Raw genomic sequence first — 23,491 nt, 5'->3', positions numbered from 1 at the left:
GCTGTGTTAGGTGTCCCACCATAGGTAGTGGACTCCAAAGAGCCAGCTCATGCACCAGGGATAGATCCTGATCCTACTGCCAGGGGGCCCCTTAAGCAGATCAAGCTACACAACTGTCTCACTCATGCAAAGGGCCTAGTCCAGTCCCATACAGTCTCCACAGCTGTTGCTCTAAAGTTCATGAGTTCCCAGTAGTTTGGTTTGGTTGTCTCTGTAGGTTTCTTCATCATGATCTTGATGCCCCTTGCTCATAGAATCCCTCTTCTCTCTCTTCCACTGGACTCCTGGAGCTTGGCCTGGTGCTTCACTGTGGATCTCTGCATCTGCTTCCATCAGTTACTGGATGAAGGCTCTATGTTGACAGAGAATTGTATTTTTTTCATGATGGAAATGCATAGACAATTTATTTCAGAAGTAGCACAGCACAGATCACTCATATGAGCACTCTTTCTTTTCTAGAAGCATTATAGAAATACAAAATAATATACAAATGTACAACAATCCTCACAGTCATGTTTTAATAATCAATTATAATGGGAATGTGTATGGATGATTTTTCATATACTTCCTTCTTTATTTGAGATTGTAAAGATTTTTCAGAATCCAAAGATGCATATTATATTGTACATCTTTGGCTTAAAAAAATTATTTATTATAATATACAGTGTTCTGCCTGGATGTATGCTTGCATACCAGAAGAAGGCACCAGATCTTATTACAGATGGTTGTGAGCCACCATGTGGTTGCTGGGAATTGAACTCAGGACCTCTGAAAGAGCAGCCAGTGCTCTTAACCTTTGAGCCATCTCTTCAACCCCAATCTTTGGCTTTTTAATATCCTTATGTAACAGGAATTTCTAAATGGTTTTTTAATAAAAACCTGGAACTAGATATTGGGGTAAATGCTGAAAGACCAGACAGACAAAAGAACAAGTCATAGCCACCAACTCTTACCTCACCAACTCCTCAGCCTGAAAAAGCTTCAGCTGATAGGCCTCTAGCCAAAAGGGGTTCCTCAGCCAAAAAGGATTCAGGTCCTGTCTGTCTCCTCACGTTTTGTATACCTTTCCTTCTGGGATTAAAGGCATGTGATTCCCAAGTACTGGGATTAAAGGTGTGTGCCACCACTGTCTGCCTCTGTTTCTCTCCTAGACCAAGTCAATTTCATGTAGTTCAGGGTGGCTTTGAACTCACAGAGATCCAGATGGATTGCTGCCTCCCAGGTGCTAGAATTAAAGGTGTGTGCCACCACTGCCTGGCATCTATGTTTAATCTAGTGGCTTGTTCTGTTCTCTAATTTTCAGGCAGATTTTTTTTTTTAGGGTACATAATATATCACCACATCCTTATTTGTGCTTCTCAACTCAAGTCCCATCCTCATCCCCAGTGCATCATCTATGTTCAATTTTTTACAAGGTTGGTTGGCTGATTAAAACTTCTGTTACTAGCTGGGCGGTGGTGGCGCACGCCTTTAATCCCAGCACTCGGAAGGCAGAGGCAGGCAGATCTTTGTGAGTTCGAGGCAGCCTGGGCTACAGAGCGAGATCCAGGAAAGGTGCAAAGCTACACAGAGAAACCCTGTCTCAAAAAACCAAAAAACCAAACCAAACCAAAACAAAAAACCCAAAAACAGCAACAAAAAAAACTCCTGTTACTGTGAAGAGCTGAAATGTTATAGAGACTGATTATCTTAAGCTATCTCTAGTCTCCTAAATAACCATTGTGTGTGTGTGTGTGTGTGTGTGTGTGTGTGTGTGTGTGTGTGTGCGCATGTGTGTGATCAGGTAAAATTCTTTTTTGGTATGAACAAACACATACTTAGCTCCCACCAACCCAAAGGTTAAGAGTATCACCAGGCAGCATCTGAGGCCTATAGCAGAGACTTTCTCACTTTCCTATAACTTACTACCTGATATATCTACCAATATATTTGAAAAACGCTTTCACTTATCTCTTTCTTTGTTTTGTTACTAAGCAAGTCTACTATAACACACACACCACACACACACTTAATAAATAGCTCTTTAGGAGACAAGAGATAGCCCAAGATAATTGGTCTCTAATCTGCAACCTTTCAGCTCTTCACAGTAACAGAAGTTTTAATCAGCCAATCAGCCTTGTAAAAAGTTGAGCGTAGATGCTGCATTGGGGATGAGGTGGGACTTGAATTGACGATGTAAAATAAAGACAATTTAAAAAAGTTACTGTATTGGAACATGGTATTTGGGGTAACCTGAGTTTGTTTTCCAGGGCCATGTCACTTAGTTTAACTCTAGGATAAAATATCTGTTAATTCCTTTGAGGGGAGAGATGCAGCTTAGCATCATCAAAGCACAAGACATGACAAAATGACCTTTCTGTACATTTCCTGAGCTAAGCTCAAGGCTGTATACTTAATGCTATTTTAATTTTGACAATTCACCATAACTTCAGGCTATGGATTAGTTTCTAGGCCTATTAACTCTGACTAGAGTGTCTTGGGTTCACTTGGAAATAAAAATATAGTATCCATCCTGCTTCTCTGGGAGATCCCTGAGTACCAGCAAGAGTTGTGCTCTTCAGATTTATGTCTCACCCATTCAAAAGATATTTAAGACCTTTTGATTCTCTTCTGTGCAAGGGAATAACAAAATGAAAGGGAATCATCGCCCTCCATGAAATATCAGCCCGCTGGGGGAGAATGGCCATTCAAAGAGAAATAAACACACCCTGGTACAGAGATTAATACAGTTCCTTCCCTCAGACTGGGGCAGTCAGCAAAGACTCCAGAAGAGATTATAACTCACATAAATGTGACCGATAAGGCATGGTATGGATATTGAGGGCAAGTGAGACTTCCAAGAAAAGCACATGATCATGGAGTTTCAGGAGTCTGACTTCTTTCTTGGGGGGTTCAGGACCTGCTGTCTGTGTCAAGCTGCCTGTCATCAGAGTGAGTGCCTAGTGGGAAAGGAAGAAGTATGAGGCTGTGGGTGGACCTTGCAGTCAAGACTCAGGGAAATGTGTGCTCCTCCGAGACACAGGGATTAGGCTTCGGAACTTTAAAGTAAGCAAACAGCAAACAATTGAATACCCAAGTTTGGAATATGGCAAGACATTTAACCAATAAGAAATAGGAGAGAAACGGGTGGGGAAGGAGAGGAGACGGAAAGAGGGAGGGAGGAAAAGAAAGAGAACACTCACAATCACCCTAGGATGATCCACTATCTATGTCTAACGAGAAGAATATTTGCATAAGATAATGTGATCAGGACTCACCTATCCTCATCAAAGACAACAAATCACAGTTCTTCATAGAATTTTGAGAAGGGTTGTATTGCAGATTCTCCCCAACCCCCACCCCCGGACTTAACATTTCTTATGGGAATACTTTAACCTCTGGGATGTAGAAAGCATAGAACTGTCCATCCACTCAACCTCTGTCACTAGATGGACCACTAGTCCATCACTTTCTCGGGAATCTTATCTTCGAGTACTGGATCAGTGTAATGAAGATCAGGCCTGGGTATATATCGAAAGACATATGGAAATGAAGTATCTGCCAGTTTCCTCAAATGTTCAATGCAGACACCATGCCCCCACCTTCAGAGTAATTTTAAGGATGCAACGGACGTCATTCACATGAGATACTGACCTGACCTGGCAAGAACTCAATGGAAGTTTTTAGTTGTAGTAATGCCACTCTTACAAATGACTATAACCGAAAGCAAAGAACTTCATATAAATGAGTATTTTTGTCTTCAAAGTAAAATCAATTGAAACATCATGGATTTTCTGTTTGTTCTATCAGGAAGACATTAGTTGAGTTTGAGTTTTAGAGTTGGTCTCTGACATAATGAAGTAACTTCAGAAAAAGTTTTCAACAAAACAGTAGGAAGGGGATGAATAAAAGAAAGGAGGAGGAAGAGGTCGGCGGGTTGATTGAAGGCAGCATTTTTCCTGTCAAGAATAAATATTCCAGGGAGTTTGATACTATGCCTTAGGAAGTTTATTTAAATTCTCAATGAGCTTTTAGCATCTTAAACAATCTCAAGTAACTGTCTGTAGAAAATCACTAGGCAGCTGTATACCGTGTCAAGGGGAACCAGGTTCAGTGTGTGCCCACTGACACATTCAGAACAGGCTGTCATCTTTAAAGAAACAGAGTGCTAAGTGACATTATAAGAATGACAAGGTTTTGCTGTTATAGTTGTTTGTATGGTGGGCATCAGCAAAATAAGCAGATATAAATCTCCATCTCTTCTTGATACACCTGATTGCAGAATATATTGGCAAATTTTAAATGAACAATTCATAGTTAGTTTTCTAATTTAGTCATCTTTAAAAAAGTTAAAAGAATGGGGTTGGAGAGATGGCTCAGTGGTTTAACATGCATATTGCTTTTACTGAGGACCTGAATTTGGCTTCCAGCAACCATCTTAGGCAGCTCACAAGTGCCTATAACTCCAGCTCTAGGGGATCTGATGCCCTCTTCTGGCCTCCATGAGTATCTGCACTCATATGCATATACCTCCCTTCCACACACACACAACATACACTCATACACAGAATAAAACAAAACAAAATAAACAAACCTTTAAAAGACAAAAAAAATTCACACTGAATTTTGATAGAGGCAACATGGTAAAGTCTATGACAATATTAAGGATATACACATATTTATGCATTTTTATGCTTAATGTGCTTAATAAATTTTTCTTACTTAAAATTGCAACTTTGTCCTAGATTTCTCTGCCTGAGTTTCAGGTTGAATAGTGGACACTATACGTTTCTCATGGACAGCTGACAAGTAGAAATGTCTACGTAGACCCAGAACCCAGGCACCTCAGGTCAGTACTGCCTCCTCCCTTGCTCTGCCTAGGATTATTTCTCTTGTTGTTATGTTTTTCTTTTCTTTGAAAAATAAGTCACTGAAGGAAGCCTTTTCCCCCAGAGGCATCTGCAGTGGGATATAAGTAACTTTCTGCTTTTGTAAGGGTTTGTCAAGTGACAGTGCTAACTCAGATATTTGCACTCTTTCAGTTGACCAATACTACATAACTGCCTAGCTCACTTTATGTCATCCACTTGCTTTGTGACCCATTAGTCATTTCAAACAAAATAAAAACTAAAAATTGCACTAAATTATGCATTGTAAACTACTCCATTTCCCACACTTTGAGTCTTGCTGTCAATGTCAATTTCATGACATGCTTGCACACAGCCTAACAAAACAAAATTTGCTTTGGGATTATTTTGAGTAAACATGAGACTGATTGATCATACTCAGTTATTTTCTGACATGGGAAGCCATTTACATTATATTAAAACATTTGAATACATAAATTACTTTTTAAGCTTTTAAAACACAGTAATCAGAACTCTGAGGGAAGGATTCTAGTATCCATTATGAGCAATCCTACTTCAAAAAAATCTGGCTAGTATGATACAGTAAGTTTTCTATGAAAGAAGTGATAGAGACATTAATGAGTTAGTAATTTTCTCTTGAGATTAATAAGCTTGAGATGCAGTCAAAAGTCTTAGAAAATCCCTATGATCTACTAACCTTATTGTAGTCTATGATTAAATCATGTTGCTAAAAAGGCCTTAGGAAATGCGTTTTGATGGGAAAGTATTCAATTAATGCTTTGAAAGATAGGTCCTACATCTTTGAAAGTAAATTCTCAAAGTCCTCAAATAGAGTTCTGAGGTAGATATAAATTGTGATGCCTGCTTCTGTGATAAAAATTATAGATAATGCTTCAATTTTAGCTTATATTTTAAGTCAGCTTTATTCTTAGTCATGAAAATCCTTTTTCAAATACTCTACACAAAACTGGAAAGATCTGGCAAAAACTTTTCTTCCCCTTTTTTGATTATCACATTATTTTTCTTGAGACTGTAGCTAAGACAAATTTAAAAGTACTTGTAGTATTCATTAGACTAATAACGAGGCTTTTCCTTGCATTTTAGAAAAGAGGATTTTATAGCTCGATGTGCCAAACAGAATTTCAATGTTCTTAGTGAGTATAATGATAATGTCACATTTAGAAGCAGAGAGCGACTGACTAGATTCTTAGCAGAGCAATTTTCAAACCTGAATTTTAAGTCAAAGCTCACATTGCAATCTTCTGTTATGCTATCTTGCAGCTTAGGTGCATCGAAATCTGGCCATATTGGCTTTTCTGGCCACATCTACAGAAAGATAGATCTTCTTTCCATAAACACATTTTCTGGTAAATTGTCCCTACTTCCAGGCTTTTTTTAAGGGGAGATGTCAAGTGGTCAAATTGGTGCTATTTTTGACCCCATTCACAATGATTGACAGGAAGACAAATTACTCAAAGGAAGCAGAAGTGGACCACTTATCACGTCTGATAACTGGAACTTTAAAATACATGTGAAGATGCTTAGATGTATTTAGAGCACAATATCCCCTTGCCTTGAGATTTCCATGCTAATTATTTTGGTCATTGTATGGTCATGAGGAAGCAAGGAGATGGCAGACTGCACACTCAGAACCAGAGACAAGGGACTGCATTGAGAGAAGTCAACACAGAGTTCCTGCCCCTGGCTGGGGCATTTTGGCAGTTCTCAGTCCAGTCTCTCCTCAAGTCCCTGCTGTGCCTTGTCAGCTCTCTCTCTCTTCTCTCTCTCTCTCTCTCTCTCTCTCTCTCTCTCTCTCTCTCTCTCTCTCTCTCACACACACACACACACACACACACACACACACACACACACAATGCCTGTACACATTGCGTTAGTGATTGCAGCATTCTTATCCTTATAAATTTGGAAAGGACCCATCTTTAAGGAGTAATATTTCTTTTTTCCTTTTCAGGAGGTGCTTCAAGAAATATTTGAAGTTGTTAACCAAGTACTATCAGAAAGATCAGTATGAACTATATGAACCATGAACTCACGCTGGAGATACCTTATTTTCTACCCCCAAGACAAAAGAAAAAAAAAAGAAAAAAGGAAGAAAGACAGAAAAGAAACAGCAATTGTACCTCACAGTATCAGTCATTTATCTACAGTTGTGTTTTGCAGTTTATTCAACAGTTGGAATCTGAGCACATGATTCAAACTTCTACTAACAATGGGATTCCATAGATACTAAGCCTGGTCAGGGGGGAGTAAATGATTAGTGTCTTCAGTTTCGATAAGAGGTAAACCTTTCTCTTTGGGGAAAAATTCTCAGCACTAATGAAAGACCAGCAAAATAGGAATGCTAAGATAACTCTGGAGGCAACAGAAATTGCAACTTTGTTGTTTGCTTTTAGTTGAAAATTTTCTTAATATATACCAGAAGCTGCAACATCTTTAACATGATTGGACTGAGGGGGTTTTATTTATACAATTCAACAGAAGAATACATTTTCAAATTTAGAACACAAATTATATACCAAGCTGTTTTTTTTTTTTTTTGTTTTTTTTGTTTTTGTTTTTGTTTTTTTTTTTTTTTTTGTGTGTGTGTGTGTGTGTGTAATCATTTGGTACAGTACCTAGGAAAAACTCTCTGATAAAGCATTGTGTAAATGAGCCCTGGACTCACACTTGCAATTAGACACTCAGGAGGAGGGTTGTTGTGAGTTTCTGGTGAGCTTAGATCACATGGAGTGATCTAAGCCCAGGCCAGCCATGGCTACAATATGATATTTTGTCATAACAACACCACCAAAACCGCACAAAAAATGAAACAAAACAAAAACTTAGAATTGTGAAATAAAATAAATGATTGCATAATATGCAAATTGAATGGCTACTTGGGAGAATTTGTAAATTATAAGTGAGGATGCTTGTAATTAAAAATTGTTCATATACAGTAGCCTCACTCACAACAGTTTTAGTTTGGGAAATTTCTCCAACTGATGAATTTCAGTTATCTCTGAGTTGTAGGGTTAAACAATCCATTTATTTTCATACACATATATACAAAATATAGTCACAAACTTTTATTTAAAGTTTTATAAAATATTTCACAAATGAAAATATGTGCTTGAATACATATATGCACACACATACATAACACACCTATCTGCCCATTATGTATCATCTACCAACCTTTTTCATCAAATTAGGTTCATTTTTGCCATTAATATAACTTGAAACTCCATTCTTCAATCTAACATTTATTCAAACATAAGAGTAGTCCAGAAAGTATTTTTTTCCTCACGAAAAAGTTTGCTTTTGTCTATGGATTCCCCTGCAGTAATTTGTGCACCAGTATGCTGAAAGTTTTGTCTGGATAAAGGCAAGAGTCCAGCTTGCCCTTGGCAATCACAGCTCAGTACCTTACTGCTCATTACAAGCTCCAGATATTTGTAAGGAGACCTTCTTTCTTCAGTTCAGCATAACACTTGTTGTGAGCAGCTCTGTGGAGAGCCTAGCAAAGACCCTGAGTCTTTGAGAGGGATCCCAAGGGTGTGCTCATTACTCCTATTTCTGAATTCTCAATGTTCTAAGTTACTAGGTTTCGGTTGGGCATGTTTCTTTATTTTCTCCTATTCTGGTCTTGTTTTTCTTTAACTATTACTATTATTGTTGTTGTTGTTGTTTTAGATGTCCGCATGTATTCTAATAAGAGAAAGAAATGGTGTGGATTTGGGTGAGTGAGGCAATGGGGAGTATCTGGGAAGAATTGGGGGAGGGGAAATCTTAATCAGAATATATTGTATGAAAAAAACCTATTTTCCATAAAAAAGAGTTGGGTATATTGTTTTAGATTTTTGAAGAAACATTTCTTCTCTAGTAATATTAGTGTACAAAGTTCATATTTTATTGAGTAAGTGCTTCAGGGGGAAATGATTTTACTACTGTCATTTTATTTTTTTATTAGTTTTAAAGAGTTACTGCATTTTGCTGCATTTTACCTTTTAATGTTCTTCAAATTGAGAACAATGATCCTCTTTAGGAGTCAGGCTGACCATTTCTAAGTACAAGAAGGGTGCATTCAGGACAAAGGGGCAGAACATTCGTGTTTTCTATTTTTTGTTGTTCCTTAAAAAAAAAAAAAGCAAATCCAATTATTTTTTGACAATGATTCAGAAAATGTGCTGCAGAAAATAATAATTTTAAATAAATAATGTACTATGGCTAGGGGTAAGTTTAGAGTTTAGGGTGTAGTATGCTGGTCTTGCATTTACAGGGTAATGGGTAAAAAACTTAAAATTGCAAAGAAAAAAAATAAAAGATTTACCAAACTACAGATAAATATGTACATGACAATCCAGTTTATACATTCCAAATAATTACTCTTTATTATGTGTTTGAACTGTCCTTCCACTTTAGAGTCAAACAGCATCATTTGTAGATTAGTAGAATAATATTAGAAAAGAAAAGTCATTTTAGAAGTTACATGGTTTTAGATCAATAAAAACAACCAAAATCTCCACCATTCTTTAGCATGCTGAAAGGTATTGGATATATTATATTGTACTTTTTCTTCTACCTAAATAAATATTGTTGCTATAGGCAATGTGCTAAGCCCCCTCGACATTCATTTCTCAGAATCTCTCTGTAATGATTGGATATTTGAATAATGATTAAGTCTCATAAAAGCCCCACCCACTCTCACTACTCTGTCCATCCTGAGATATGTATGAATTCAGAAATAAGATTGCAAATTGCTTTTAGTACTTTTTTTTTTACTTGTGTTGTATCTCTCCAGTAGAGCATCAGTTGTCAAAGTCGTTTCTTTGCTTAAACCGAGCCCACAAATATTCTCCTTCTTTTATCTGTACATGTGAGCACACAGAATAATGAGGCTTTGTTGTCACAAAAATCTACTTAATCACACATTTTTCATTTCTTAGGTTAAGAAAAAAGCATAGACATGTCAGGGAAAAAATGAATTAAAAACCCTGGAAGCATGTTGCCTGATTATTAGAACTCAGACTGCATTTCTTACTGAAAGTTGAGAGACTGTTCTGAAGAATTTGCATAGATCTTCCAGGCGGAATTCTTATTTTGCCTGAAGTCTTAAATCGCAAATTGTTCTGCAATGTAATGTCATCTACTGCATATTACTTCATGAGAGCTCCTTGGAAATATTACTGGGAATCAGAGGGAGCTATGAGTTCTGCTTACATTACCATCATAATCCTGCTGCAATCTTTCAGGAACTTGCACTAGTCTGTTAAGAAGCCTTTGACATATACAGGAGACCACCGAGGAACTTTTCATGCCATATCCACATTTAGAAGATGGAAGTTAAAAATATCTATAAATTATTTAATGTTGCCATCTTCAAAATGATTGCATATGTAAAAGGTATCCATAGAAACTGCTATAACAAGTGAGATATATGTAAGACCCACATAACTAAACAAGGAGTCTAACAAGTTAAGGGCCATTCTGTGATCAGCAGCTCTCACCAGCCCTGGGGCTCACAGTGACCTCAAAGTAACAAGAGAACTGACAATAGAAACATGGAAAAATATGGTAAATTATACCTATTTCTCTTTTGATTATTCTTTTTTTGTTTTGTTTTGAGACAGGGTTTCTCTGTGTAGCTTTGGAGCCTGTCCTGGAACTCACTCTGTAGACCAGGCTGGCCTCGAACTCGCAGAGATCCTCCAGCCTCTGCCTTCCAAGGAGTGCTGGGATTAAAGGCTTGCACTACCACAGCCTGGCCTTTTGATTATGCTTATAATGCTAACTTCACTACAACCATGATCACAAATATAGAAAAAATGCCACTGAGTAAAAGTTACTCTTAGCATTTTTTAAAAATAAATTTATTTATTTATTTTACATCCTGACTGCAGCTCCCCTCTCCCACCCTAGTCTCCCCATTTCCCCCTGTGTTCCCATCCCCTAATCCAGGTCTCCTTTGTTTCTGCTTAGGAAAGGGCAGGTCTCCCTTGAGTCTGAACAAAGCATGGCATATCAAGCCACAGCTAGACTAAGCACCTCCCCACTCTTAGCATAGTTTTAGTCCTCTGATATTACCAAGTTTTCATGCTTCCTGACCTTTCTCCATACTCTGTCAAACACACACACACACACACAAACAAACACACAAATAGGTATTATAATCATTTGTCTCACAAAAGGTGGGAATATACACGTTACCATGTATCACCTAAATTTTTCTTAGTTGAGTGTATAGGATTCAGTTATTCATTTGCCCACATTCTCCAAGTCCATAACAGAGAGATAGCTCATTTGTGAAATACCCACATGATATTCTCTAATATATAAAATTTCAATTTACATTGCCATTCCAAATATATATATATATATATGTGTATATAATATATATGTATATATACTAAATTCATATGCATGTGCCTGGTATGCTGTACATGTAGAGGTCAGAGGACAATTTACAGGAAAGAACTCTCTCCTTCAACCTTGTGAGCTCTGGGGATTGACCTCAGGTCCTTAGGCATTGTGGCAAGTGCCTTCTTGCTGACCTACCATTCTGCTTCTGAGAGATGCAGAAGTATTCTAATACACATCTGTATATTTTTGTACCTGTAGCTTTTTGGTTCCTTTTGCTTTCCTGTAAAATAATCTACCAGAGTGGGACTGGTGAGTCAAGGGCTCACTTGATCCTTGCTTATAATGTATAGGTTCAGATGACTTTCTTAAAATTACAGGCCCAATGCCCCCTTTGCCAAGTCAAGTATGGGAAGATAGGGGTTTTGTTCTTATTTTTTTTTATTTTTTGCCTCTACTAAATATTATGACATTTACAAGATAATCACTTGTGACCTTTCATGAAAATTTGTCTCTCAGGATTAATTTTATTTATTTGATAAGTTACAATGTTATTTACTTCATTTGTCATGGTGCCGTTGATGGCATCTTCTCATGTTCAATCACTTAATTTTTCTCTTTTGCAAACCACTCCTGCCTTCTATCTTCTTATATGGCTTTTGAGTTTCTTGTCTCATTAAAGTGGAATATTGGAATCTTTAAACTTTCAGGATCATAGGGGTTTCAAAATGCAGGCCATATATGATCCAATGTGCAATATATTTTCAATACTTATAGCAATAGTTTTATATCATTTCTTTTAGAATTATCAACAAAAATAATATTTATTTGTTGGAGAACCCAAGCACACCAATGCATTCTCTCTCCGAGCTTTCTCTCTTTCTCTCCTCTGTCAAATACCTTGGATTGTTACCAGTGCTATCTACAGTTCAAACCACATTCAGTGATAGAAGCACAAAGCTGTCTGCCTAAGAAGACCATCCTGATGGTAGCTGCACATCTGGTGCACGTAAATGTTAGAGCTTGTGCATGTCTGAGTTCTAAGGAGGAGTGCTATGGTCGCTTCCACCTACATGCACATCTGTGAGTGGCAGGGAAGAATGATGTGGCCACTCTCACCTCCTTGTGCAGATACTCCTGCTCAGGCACAGCCTTCTACACTGAATTTGAGGCAATGCTGTATGTGGCAAACTTCCAGAATCCTTAAATAACAATACAACTAAATATGCAGAGCAGGGCTGTTCTGCATATGCTGGGCCAGTGTCTAACTTAGGTTTTACACAGCTGTGATAAAACATCATAACCAAAAAACACTTGAGGAAGAAAAGATTTGACATGTACATGTCTTGATCACAGTCAATCATGAAGGGAACTCAGAGCAGGGAGTCAAAGCAGGAACCTGGAGGCAGGAACTGAAGCAGAGGCCATGGAGGAATACTGCTTACTGACTAGTTCACCACAGATTGTTCAGTTTTTTGTTTTTTTTTTAAGTACCCCAGGACCACTTGTCCAGGTATAGCCTTAGCCCACAATGGGTTTGGCCCTTTCATATCAATCGTTAAAGAAGAAAATGTCCTGCAGGCTTGCTTGCAGGCAAATCTCATGGAGGCATTTTCTCAATTGCGAGTTCCCTTTCCCAATCTAGAGTCTTGTGTCAAGTTGACATAAAACTGACCAGTACAGTTGGCCTGAGATGTAAGGATTGCTGCCTTTCTCTTACACACCCTTCTTGCTTTGATTGTTCTCCAGAGGAAATGAAAGAGAGAGCTAGAAGGCAATATGTCACCATCCTTTCTTGACTCTCATATGGCATACAAGAGGCACTGTGTCAACAGACAGTGACTGTCAGTGCTGTGTGGATAGCCCAAACACCACAGTCATAGAGCCACTGTGGTTTATGTCATCTTTAGGGTAAAAATCACAAAAAAAAATAGCAAAAATTTCCTTGGTATATGTTCAGCTTTTTGCTCCATACTTGATACATCTTACTTGTATTGAGTCATTTACTTTTCGGAACAATTTTCCCCAATTAGTGATCATTGCTAAATCCTGTTTGTAATTGGTCAGTTGAGGCCAGAACTATTGTTCCCCAGTGGCAAGGGGCGGAATTAGAATTCCAAGCCCAGCAGCCTTGCTTCAGTGCTGCACCTGGTAAGGAAGCGACTCTGATTCATCTGGGGTTTGGATGATTGCAAATGTTGGGAGGCAATTGGTGTTTCATTCCATTTATTATACCATCCCACAACCAATTAGTCTGTTTCACTAACACAGAGCTGGGTTTCTGTGCAGAAACTCACTAAACTGATTGTCATAAACAGTGATGGTGATTGCAGGAAGGCAGTATCAAGATGAATGTGTTTTCTTACAATCAGGTACTTTTAGGTAATTGCTAATAGTGACTGCAGGATATGTATCTGCACTAAGGTATTGCACTAGCATACATTATTTTTTAAAACTCAGAATACACTTGAATTATTAATAGTTCTCATACCACTATGATGAAATACCTGACAGAAGCCACTTAAAGGGGGACAGGGTGAATGTGCTCAGGGTTTCAGAAGTAAAGTCATGATAGAGACCATGTAGCTGAGAGATCTGTGTCTATGCTACTTGGAGCTTCCTGAAGCTTGCTGCCTTCCACAGCTCTGTGAGTCAAGGAGCAGTGTTGAGAGCTGAAGCTAGCCTGGGTCTTAACCTTCAAGCCCACACCTTGAAAACCATCTCTGCCAGCCATGCCTTTTGCCCCCAAACCTTCTACAACTTCCCAAAGCAGTGCTACCACCTAGGGAATGAAGATTCAAACTCATGAGCCTGTTGGGGATATTTTACTTCAACTCATAATAATACTATGAAAGAAATACTATCATTCTCATGGACAGAGGACTGAAGTACTAAAAATATATTAAAACTGATTTTTTCCCCCAGTGATACCTAGAGTCACACAATGTGGTAAGGTATAAAATGTTTGATGCAGTCATGCAGAAAAAAGAAAGGGAAAAAAAAATCTCCTGGAAAGATTTCTTCTGCAATAGATCCCGAACCAAAGCTGCACTGAGGGACATTTGTGAAAAAGCACAGGCAAAAAGAACAACAGGGCAAAGAAGGAAGGTGGGGAGGAAGGAAGAAAGGGAAGGAGGGTGGAGAGGAAGGAAAGGAATGAGGAGAAAGGGGAAGGAAGAAAAAGGGGGGAGGAAGGGTGGAGAGTAGGCGGGATGAAGAGAAACAGAGCAAGGGCGAAGGAATTCACTGTGCTTTTAGGATGCAGGCCATTTTCCATCAATGCTACAAAACAATGAAGGATCGAAGAGTGTCTGAGAATGTCTGGAGGCTGCCCGCACTAATCAGCCGTCCTGAGTGGAGATAAGATAGCTCGCAGTGAGGAACAAATGAACAACATGTCATGCACGTGTCTTGAGTAATTAATATCACAGGGACTGGAATGCCAGCATTATCGCCCGCCCTGCTTCCTCTCTTTATTTCCTGACTACACTATTAAGAAATGAATCACGCACACCTACATTGCATTTTGTCAGGATAATGATAAGCCTTTTTAAAATTACTCACTGTAACGCTGGGTCAGCCACACAGACTGCCCTGTGTATCATGGAGGAGGAAAAATGTCCTTGTCACATCCTTATTGTGCTGAGAGGCATTCAGGGTAGAGAGATGGTTTGCTTTTTGCAAAAGGTAACAGTTTCTTGAAAGCAGGGAGTGCATCTCATGTGCTAAAAACTTACATTCCATTCCAGACTCAATACATCTCTGTCTGCTAGATAAATAATATAGCCCATTATATATTTTATTTAATTATTTTTTGATAAGGGGAGGGGTAACAAGCCTTAAGGACTTCCTAACACCTCTTAATTGAACATTCATTTTCAAAATGACTTATAACAATGTTATTGTAGAGGTTAATTTTAATCTGAAAAAGAAACTATAGACACTTTGAAGAAAATTTTTGGAAAATGTGTTTGTGTGTGTGTGTGTGTGTGTGTGTGTGTGTGTGTGTGTGTGTATGTGTTTGTAATGTGGGCTTTTGGGGGTGTTAGGGTTTGCATTATAAATTTGCTATTCTTATTTTAAATTCACAGTAGGATTTGCAACATGCATTTATGCATAGCGAAATAAATAGAGGGAGATAACTCTATTTGCATTGCTCTGTCATAATTGGAAAATTACATTCTTAAACATGGAAACTCTGAACAGAAACAGCCATCACTATTCTATCCTTTGAATTTTTCAAATATGTCAAATATGTTCACTAAAGAGATAAAGTGGGAGCAACAGGGGTTATTAGCTACGAATTATGCATGCGATAGGTTCATAAATGAGTGTATAACGTGTTATAGTGGGGGTAAATGCCTAAATGCTTCCTATCTTATACTAAATGATTATCATCAGGCCTTAAACCAAGGGGTCAGGCTCTAGAATTGTCCCCACATTGACGATGTTCTTCCTGACTTTAGGAAATTCAACCTGTCAAATATATTATCCCCATATTATTTCTTACACACCGCTGTCTAAAGACCATGCTGGGTGCTGGTGTGGGAGCACAGAAAAGAAATGATAAGTTGAACTATAATGCTCTTTCAGAGTTGGATATACAAAAACTAACCATAATTCCAAGGAAATGAGGTAAACACTAGCATGGAAATAACAGCACACAGCTGTGAAAGAACAGAACGTACAATTAAATTTGACCAGAAAGTGCTGAAATACCTCATGGGAGAAGTGGAAATCGAACTTTTGTCTTTTTAGTTTCTTTGTATGTCCATTTGTTGAAGGAAGGTCCTTGGCTCTTTCTTGAAGTCTCTCTGTCTCTCCTCTCTCTCTCTCTCTCTCTCTCTCTCTCTCTCTCTCTCTCTCTCTCTCTCTCTCTCTCCATTGACCATCTGCTAGAGTGCCCATGTGTTTAAGACTGTTCCTGGAGCCTGGTTACCCACCATTGTGGGATGCTACAGTGCTCTTGAGCACTGTACATGGCCTGGACCTATCCTATGTGCTGGAGCCAGTACAGTGGTTCTCTGCTAGAACTTGCATGTACTCAGCCCTTCTACCTAATGAGAGTCCTCACACATCAAATAGAGATTCTTTCCTTGGCTAAGGCTTCAGTAATTGCCCTGTATTAACAGAAACTATTATTTACTTTCCTTTTTGCTGACAGGAACAAACAACTTAAGGGAAGAAAGGTTTAATTTAGCTCCCAATTTTAGGACACAGTGTCTTATGGTAGGGAAGGTATGCTAGCATGACCGTGTGGCAGCTTGTTTACATGTATTCTCAGGAAGCTGAGAGAATGCTCAGCTGGCTTTCCTTTTATTCTTCTAATTTTATTTAGTCTTATACCATAGTCCTTGTGGTGGTGCTGCCCATATATAAGTTGGGTCTTTTTTCCTTAGTTAAACACTTCTGCCCTCTTAAACAACATGCCAAGAGATGGCCAGAGATGTGACTTCTAGGTGATTTCAAATCTAGCCAAGCTTACCATGAAGATTAACTCTTAGACAGAGTGATTGCAGATTCAGGCTCACTCTCCCATCCTGCTCATCCTCCACCGTGGGATAACCAATATTGCAATGTGTGCCCTCCACTGTATCTGTTCACCTTTTCATTCCTGCCATCTTGATTTGAACTTGAAATCCAGCCCCTGGCTTTTATTCTCTCTTTAGCAAGCGGTTCTATTTCTGAATACCGTGGAACAATCAGACATGGGTTCTAGTTGTGGGTCTGTCACCTCAGACAGATCTTTGGAGGTTATCTCCTAGCCTTCCTTCCCCACTCTCTGCTTCTTGGTCTTTTAGGGTCTGAGGACCCTCTGCCACATGCTCCTGTTTTCCCTTTTGTGATGACCTGAGCCCTCTGAATGTCCCCTAGACAACTGTTCATGTCAGGGACTTTGTCACAGTGACTAATACGTTCTCCAGAAGGAGCTGTATTTCTTCTCTGGATGCTGTGGCAGAGTGTCAGCAGGAAGAGGTCAGCGCAGCCAGGGATTCCAGAAAACAAGGAGGAACATGGCATAAAGAGCCAGGAACTGGAGCAGAGAGTTTTAAAAGGAACTTGAGGGGAGCATTGGGGAGGGTAGAGTGAGAAAGGAAGGGGAAGGGGGAAATTATGTAATTATACTTAAATTTCAAAAAGTAGATAAATAAATAAATAAATAAAGAGTAGGTGACCTGGAGAGATGGCTCACATATTGAAGATGCCTGCTATGTAAGTATGGGGGCCTGAGTTAGGATCTCCAGCACTCATGTAGATTAAAAACAAAAACAAAAACAAGCCAACCACAACAACAAAACAAACAAACAAACAAAAAACCCAGTCTGCATATTGTATAGTACATCTGAAGTCCCAGTGCTGGGGGTTGGGGCCAGAGTCAGGGGATTCCTTGGAACATACTGGCCAGCTGAGCTGAATTCAAGTTCATTGAGAGATGAGTATGAACACATACTTATCCCCCTCACCACCACCCCTGCCCCCGCACATATGATAGTTGCTGAGCTTAAAGTTTCTCTACAGCCAATCTGCACCAAGCACATTGCTACAATCCTAGAAGAAAGACTCTGAACTCAGACTCAAAGGTGATTCTCCAGCTCAGGAGGATGATGTACAAAAAGCACATGATGCAGTCCACTCTGTTCTTAAGAGATAGTCTTTTCTCTTTTATGATCCCTAAACTTAAGACAGGCTTTCATGTAGCAGCACTGCCTGGAGATTAGCTCCATCTTTGCTGTGCCTTTGATAACTAGGACACTTTTACTCAGTACCCTCTTGAAAGGATAAGGAATTGCCTTCTTCCTCTACCCTGGTCCCTAATTTCACGCTGCCTGGGCTTCTGCTGAATGCTCTCTTTCTCCTGCACACTAATTGCTTAGTTCCTAATAATTGATATCTTATAGAGGTGCTGGGTAAATTAATTGGGTAATGTTCAAGAAAGGATGTGATCCTCAGATAGAAGATGATATAAAATGAGTTTCGTTTAGTATTTGCACTGCATCTGGATTCCTGTTTCCTTGTTGTCTTTGTATCTCTACTGGACTAAATGTCGTGTGTGTGTGTGTGTGTGTGTGTGTGTGTGTGTGTGTGTGTTTGTGTGTGTGTGTGTATGTGTGTTAGTAGCTTGATTTACAGGCACAGGGTGAAGCTTGCTGATACAATTTAAGAAGAAGGAGTCTCCTGGTCTTGTAACTCCACATCCTATTGCTCTTCCATGAAGGGACCTAATTGTTCCTTTGATCTGTCTTTTCCCTTAAAAGACAAGCCCTCTCTTAGCATGCAAATAACTCATGGCAAGGGTTGTATGAATGATCAAATCTGTCTACTGCTAATACCTCATTCCTCATCCTTTGTGAAATGGATGAAGTAAGTCAGCTGAGAATTACCAGAAGCAAAGGGTAGAGGGGACATTTAGAATATCCGGTTCTATCAGGAAATTTATTTGTTACTTTTGTTGAGTGAGGCAGGAACTACCTTCTGGGGTTTCTTAGATCTCTTCCAATGGCATGTGGTTGCCAGTAAAAGTAATAAAAATAAATGTCTAGATTTTTTTTATGTTTCTTTATTAACCTTTAATGTCAAACCAATGTGATCATTCTTTTGAAATAAATATTTATTAAGTATGTATGTATGTGTGTGTGTGTATACACATGTGTGCTTTTGTACACCTGTGTTCACAATCACACATGAGTGCTATAGCACATGTGTAAAGGTCTGAGGACAACTTCCCTAAATATGTCCTCTCCTTTCACCACGTGGATCCTGGGGGTTGAATTTAGGTTGCTAGGCTTGGAAGCAAGTCCTTTTACTTGCTCAGCCTCTTCAGTGGCCCCATCATGAACAAATCAGGAAAACTCAATTTTCTATCATCTGGAATACATTCAAGAAGCCAATGCACCAAGTGACCATTTAGGTTTAACAATCTACCAGCTGGTCAGTCTGCAGACTCTTGAGAACACATAATGTTTTCAAGATTGATGAACAAAGAGAATGATAAAGACACTCAGCATATAGCAATGGCTAACTGATGCAAGCTGTCACTCTGAAGGAGGTAGGGAGAGGATGGAAGATCAATATACCTCCAGGGAAGGGCTGAGATGTAGCCCAGTGCTTATCTAGCCTATCTGGGGCTCTGGGTTCTTGTCCCAGCACCACATCAATTGGGAATGGTGGTGTATTCTTTTAACCTCAGCACTCTGGAAGTGATGGCAGGGGCATCACAAAAACAAGATCATCTTGGTTACCTAATGAGTTCCAGTCCAATTTAGGTTACATTAGACCATGTCTCAAATGAACAAACAACAGAAAACTCATTCCAAATTACTTCCAAGGTAGAAGCAAAGGACTTCAGAGTAGACACCGGGAGCCTGGGATATCAGGAGAGCCTAGGGAAGTCTAAGTTCCATGTAGAGAAGGAAAAGGTCTGGAATGGTGTTAACTTTGCAGTTTGACTTCAATTCAGGTCGCATTGCATTATGGGAGGCATGCTCCATTCTTTAAAGAGACAGGCATTTTGCACTCACTTTAGGTATTGTTCGTCAGCATCTCCTCTAATACTGCAGTCCACTTATCAAGTTCCTTGTTTTCTGCCCTCAGACTTAACCTGCCATGGCCATCACTTTTTAACTGCTTCAGACAGAACAAAACCTGAAATGTAATTCGTTTTATGAATATAATCACTTATTGATTGCTCTTTTTCTCAGGGAAGTAGAATTGGTGTATAAGCATTTATGAAGAGAGTCCAGGGATGGCTTTTATACCCTGTATTTAGTTCAAATCTATTCAAACACATTTTGTAAAAGTAGCATTTCAGGCATTGTGTTGTAGATAATCATTACTTTTAGAAAGGATTCATCATACTGCTTGTAAGAAAAATTCTCACTAGGCAGACAATATTTAATAAGTAAATCAATAATGTTCATTTCAGGGAAAAATTAGGTATAGAATATAGCTGGGGAAGATAATAAAACAAGATTGAGTACTAAATCTCAGAGCTGATGAGCCATTAGAGATAATGCGATTTGCGGTGGTGCCATGCAGTGGTACTGAGTGCAAGCTGGCTTCCTAGAGCACTGTGAATGCAAATTCAACCCGATGTATCATACGATTAGAAGACAAGGGGAAAGAAGTCTGCTGTAATTGAATGTAACAGTTTTTACTCTGGTGATTCTGTGCTGGAGAAGAGAACTTACTGGGTTCACAAAAGGTTCTCTGGTGAGGATGTGACCACTTTGCAGAACAAGTGATGGTTAACATTGTCAGCTGCACATGATCTAGAACCATCTAGGAGAAAAAAAAAAAACCCCAGGGCAGGTCTTTGAGAATATTACTAGATAGGTTAATTGAAATGGGAAGTCTCAGCCTCCACATGTGCTGTTCTGTGCTACAGTTCCAGACTGAATAAAGAGGAAAAAGCAGCACGAGGGGATGAGTACTGGGTTGATCTCTCTCACCTTGCTGAGTGGGGGCGCAATGTCTCATGTTCCTGATGCCACACCTTCCTCGCCACCACGGTAACTTCAAACAGAGAGCTCAAGCAAACTCTTCCTCTCTTCAGTCATTCGTTGTCTGGTATTTCATCACTCGCATAAACTCAAAGAGAAAAGCATCTAATACAAGGACTAAACACTATTCACACATTCCCCTAAGTGCAATAAAATTCAATTGAAAAATTGAAGTTGGGATAGCTCTTCTTATCTCTTATCCTTCATTCTCCTCGTCTTCTACCAGGGCACCACTGTTGGGAAATCTGCTTCTTTCTTCCTGTTTTATCTTTAGTTGTTTTTCAGACACAGTCTCATGGCAGCTCAGACTGACCTCAGAAGTTGAAACTGGCCTTATCCCCTGAACATTCAGCTTCTTCCTTCTACATGCCAGAATTTTGGGCACAAGACCTCATATGCAACTAAGCCTGTTTCTTACGAAATGAAGAGGGAGTAGTGTGCCCACTGAGTCCAAGCTGATATTGTCAAAATACTTTGTTTTTATCAATAGGAACATGTTTTACAATAACTTCCACCTCCTGGTATAGCATTAGATACTTCTGGCACTCACCTATGTATTATATACTTTTAAATATTTTAAGGCAGCTATTTTGTCTCCCTTCAGTCTTTTCTCTCAAGATAAATAGCTTCTGATCTTTCATTAGTTTTTCATTTAGTGTGACTTACAACTGTCACAAGCTTTTATGTCCTGCACATTGTTAACCACTAGAGACTGTGCTTAAAACTCTCATTTATTCTAAAAGTTTGTCTATCCATAATCCTAGTGTTTTCTCCATGTCTATGAGCACTGCTCAGATGGATGGTACCACTTTATTGCAACATTCAATGTTGGAAATAGGTTTTTGGTACATTTGGCTATTTCTCCCAGTGTGGAGGGTTAATGAAGAGGGAAGGAATCAGGCAGTAAGGGCGACTTTTAGTAGCTACATGGGAGGTTAAGGGGATCTGAGCAAAGGTAATTGCAGAATGGGGAAGTTTAACAAACTGCAAAGGCCATATGCTGGATACTGTGGTTGCAGACGGATTTGAGAGAACCAGAAAAGCGATTTAAATATTTCCAGCTTGAGTGACTTGACAAGATTGATTGACATTACTGAGCTTGGAAATTAGAATAGGGATAGATTATGCTGGAGGAAAATGTGCATGTCCAAAATAAAACCATGTAAGGGAAAACACAGGATAGAGAAGTGGATGTGATGCTTAAAAAGAGACTAGGGAAGAGGAATGGACTGTGGACCACTATTGAAGCTTTAAGAACATATGAGAAGAACATGGAAAAATGAAAGATAAAAAAGCAAGACGTTAGGGGGAATGTGTTGAGCTATACTTGCATTTCCAAGATGTCAGAGACAGAGTGAAACATGAAGGAGACTGCAGTATGCAGTTATGTCAACTAAATTGACCTATTTAGTAGAACCAGAAGAAGGTCTCCAAAGTCTTCTGCCATGATATTCTGTGACATGAGACCTGGCCTTTCTTGGAGGGGCAAGTAAGCTATCTAAAAGAATATGCTACAGATTTGTTGCCTATTTCTAGTCAAGTGTTGGACCTGATGTCCTTTGGCCTTGCATGGCCTTTTGGATATCACTAACAGTTATGATAATTGCAATGCATGCCTTTAAAAACACCTTAAGTCTCTCTGGGTTTGTTCATTGTAGTGGGGATATAGAAAAGATTTTGTGAGTGGACTGGGGCCTGGAGGGGACAGGAACAGGAGTGATCAGCTGAGGGGGAGGGATGGAGGGAGAGAGTACTGGGAGAGATGACTGGAATTGGGGGGGGCCTTAAAGGGTTGATGTAGAAGACTAGTGAAGTGGAAACTCTCTGGAATCTATGAGGGTGACTCTAGTGAAGACTCCTAGTAATGGGGGATATGGAGCCTGAACCATCCACTTTCTGTAACCAGGCAAGGGTTCCAGTGGTGGGACTAGGACACCAACCCAGACACGAAAACTTCCATTTACAATCTGTCCTGCCCACAAGATGTGCTGGGGCAATGGTGGCACAGAATTTACAGGAATGGACAACCAATGACTGGTCTAACTGGAGGCCCATACCATGAACGTAAGCCCGTGCCTGACACTGCCTGGATGGCCAGGAACCAGAGGCTGGATAGCCCAGAGTCCAGGATAAAACCAAAAATGACTGGCAAAAAAGTCAATGAAATGATCCTAATGATATTCTGCTGTGCTCCTAGATCAGTGCCTAGTCCAAGAGAAGCTTTGTCTGGCTACTGATGGCAGCAGATGCAGAGACCCACAGACATACATTAGATGGAATTTGGGGAACCCTATGGAAGAGGGGGAAGAAGGATTTTAGCAGTCAGAAGGGTTGAGAATACCAGGAGAACACAGTCTACAAAATCAACCAAACAGGGCTCTTAAGGGCCCACAGAGACTGAAGTGGCAATCATGGAGCCTGTGTGGGTCTGCTCTAGGTCTTCTACATATATGTTGTGGTTGTTTAACTTAGTGCTTTTATGGGACTCTAAACAGTGGGAGTGGGTGGTATCTTGGACTCTTTCATCTGCTCTTAGGACCCTTTTCTTCCTACTGGGTTGTGTTGTCCAGCCTTGATATGAGGGTTTGTGCCTAGTCTTATTGTATCCTATTATACTGTGTTTAATTGATATCCCTGGGAGGCTTGCTCTTTCCTGAAAGGAAATGGAAGAGAAACAGATCTTGGAGAGAGGGGAGGAGGGAATTGGGAAGTATGCAGGGAGGGGAAACTGCAACTGGGATGTATAGTGTGAGAGAAGAATTAAAAACAAACAAACAAACACAAACA

At 39.5% G+C, this 23,491-nt stretch overlaps 1 long non-coding RNA gene across 2 annotated transcripts; it reads right to left on the bottom strand.

Moving 5' to 3' along the window:
* Nucleotides 1–23,413, bottom strand: LOC131910492 (uncharacterized). Of its 2 annotated transcripts, none has more exons than XR_009379141.1 (4): nucleotides 20,654–23,413; nucleotides 19,724–19,847; nucleotides 8,852–8,978; nucleotides 1–352 (listed from the first exon to the last, which is right to left on the bottom strand). It is a non-coding gene; the product is annotated as an uncharacterized LOC131910492 (long non-coding RNA). The 2 variants fall into 2 exon arrangements; XR_009379142.1 differs by lacking the exon at nucleotides 20,654–23,413 and adding an exon at nucleotides 20,393–20,564.
* Between the last annotated feature and the right edge of the window lie 78 nt (nucleotides 23,414–23,491).

This window comes from Peromyscus eremicus, chromosome 5 (genome assembly GCF_949786415.1).
Source record: "Peromyscus eremicus chromosome 5, PerEre_H2_v1, whole genome shotgun sequence".
Classification (NCBI taxonomy): Eukaryota; Metazoa; Chordata; class Mammalia; order Rodentia; family Cricetidae; genus Peromyscus; species Peromyscus eremicus.
The sequence above is the reverse complement of the archived record's forward strand: the minus strand, read 5'-3'. Positions and strand labels throughout refer to the sequence as shown.